The following is a 2412-nucleotide window of genomic DNA, read 5'->3' as shown; positions in this document are numbered from 1 at the left end:
TCAAGCTTCTTCATTAGGAGGTCGAGCTTGGCGGCGAGCATGTCCGTCTCCTTGACTGTGTGCATTCCGCCCATGGATCTGGGCTGGGAACGTTCCTCGTTCCAGCCCTGGTTGGAGACCATCTTTTCAATCAAGGCCGTAGCCTTGGCGACTGTAAGGTCGAGATAGGCTCCTCCAGCAGCAGCATCAAGGTGGGCTCTGGATGTTGTAGTTAGCCCATTGTAGAAGCTTTGGAGCACGAGCCACTCGTCCATGCCATGATGAGGACAGGCGAGTATGTATTCTTGCAGTCTCTCCCAAGCTTCTAGGATGGATTCCATCCCTGTCGGCTGGAAACTTGTAATTTTTCCACGTAGGGCATTTGTTTTGCCCAACGAGAAGAATTTAGCGAGGAACGCCGTGGAACATTTGTCCCATGTGCTGATGGCTTCCTTGTTCTGATAAAACCACTGCTTCGCTTTCCCAGGAGGGAGAAAGGAAACAGGCGGAGCCTGATGGCGTCAACCATAACACCCCGTATGGTTACGGTCTTGCATAACTTCAGAAAGTTATGGAGATGGGCGTTGGCGTCCTCATTTGGCTTGCCACAGAATGGGCTAGCCTGCACCATGTTAATGAGGCTGGACTTCAGCTCAAAGTTTACATCCCCAACATCAACGTTGGGTCCAGTTGCCACATTGGCAGCTGAGGGTTATGGAGAAGTTGCGGAGAGTCTTCTCAACCATGGGTTCAGTGATTGTTGATGGTGCTTGGAAAGCTGGTTCTCTTGTCGACTGCGAGATCGGAGGAGGGACGACGCGATGTCAGACCCTTCTCACGAGCTTCTCAGGATTTTCAACAAAATTTGTCGGCAAGGAGAAACCAGACATACACTACCCTGTTTTCATCCAATCAGGAGAAAACAAAAAGATAAACACATTAGCCTAAATAAGCAGTAGCTACCTCTTACTTATATTGCCATGTTTCTGTACTTAGTAAATAACTTTACACCTAGTGCCATCCCCGGCAACAGTGCCAGAAATGCTTGTTGGCATTTCTTAGCGTCGCCACTAGGAGGGGTTAGTTCCTAGCAACGCCGCCAGAAATGCTGGTGTTGGTATGTCTTAACATTTACAGATAGATCCACAAGCGCACGGATATACCGTTGTGGCATTTCACCCGGAAGTATTCAGGGTATCGTTATTTATATTTTCCCAAGGGATGGCTAGGATGTGTAAAGTGTATTTACAAGTTCCATAACCATGACACGTATGAAGTAAGATGAAGACCACTGACTATACAGGGGTAAGTGATAAATGAATGATAATCAGGGGTAATGTGACACACACAGAACAGCCAACTCTCATGAATAAAGAATAAACAAGCAATCCTAAGATTAGTGGGAGCATAGGCAAAGATTCCTAGTATACTATTCATGTTAGCAGATAAGTTACGTTAGTCACATGCTTAGAACTACAGGTGCCGGGAAATTAGGGACATCGGGGAGAATGACCCGCACTGGAGAACATCTAGTCCTGTTTCATCTTTGCATGAACTCCTACACCATACCCAAACATCGGGGAGTACGCTAACCGAGAAGCATCTTCCCGATGGACCGACAGGGCTGTCACCACCTGCAGTCTAGCACAGTCACACCATGGAGCACCATCATATCCGAAGGATCCCGCATACTCGGGCTCCATACCCGCATATGAGGTCACTACCGTAGCACCCCCGGGTCCCCCACCCTTCGGATGGACAGGTAAGATGCTAAGGCAAGCCCGAAAGCACAACGAACCGATATCCTTACCCAGATCATCTGGTCTAAGCAAGCAACTACTATAACTTGATGAAGCACTGATCTAGGCTAAGCATGCTAAGAACATAGCAAGATAACCAAGAACGAACTCGATATGAATATAAAGAAAGTCGGAATACAGAGCCATACCAGAGGCCGAGGATTGCTCGCCGACCCCGAGGATGATTGGATTCGCTAAGGAGATGAAGTACTAGCCTTGCTCCACTACCCTAAGGAATACAAGTCACAAGAGAGTGTAGAGAGAGAGGCCTTCAAGTGGTGTGTGTGGTGAGAGGGGTGGGAGGTCCCTTTAATAGCTCTTGAGGTCGGTTCGCGCCATCTCTAAACATGGAAACATGCCAAACCGCCTTTGGGAGGATAAGATCAAGCTTCCCACCAAAAATCAGCAGGAGACACTTACAAGGGGGGGTCGACCGACCCCCTCTTGCCGCCTCTGGCCACCGTCCTTCTCTGGTACACTGCTTGGTGGGTCCTGATGTCAGATGGTCGGTGCCGGGGCTTGGTTGGTCCGTTTGGTCTGGTTTGTGGGCCTCCTTTGCTCATGTTACGCAGGACACGATCATCTGTGACTTCTGTCTGCGTATTCGTCGTGTTTTCGTCTTATTCCGAACTTG

At 48.9% G+C, this 2412-nt stretch overlaps 1 non-coding gene across 1 annotated transcript; it reads left to right on the top strand.

The window, feature by feature from the left end:
• Nucleotides 1–252: 252 nt before the first annotated feature.
• On the top strand, nucleotides 253–361 carry LOC120663096. Its single transcript, XR_005670320.1, has one exon. It is a non-coding gene; the product is annotated as a small nucleolar RNA R71 (small nucleolar RNA).
• The last annotated feature ends 2051 nt before the right edge of the window (nucleotides 362–2412 follow it).

This window comes from Panicum virgatum, chromosome 2N (genome assembly GCF_016808335.1).
Source record: "Panicum virgatum strain AP13 chromosome 2N, P.virgatum_v5, whole genome shotgun sequence".
In the NCBI taxonomy this organism is placed as follows: Eukaryota; Viridiplantae; Streptophyta; class Magnoliopsida; order Poales; family Poaceae; genus Panicum; species Panicum virgatum.
This window is presented reverse-complemented; position numbering and strand designations above follow the sequence as displayed.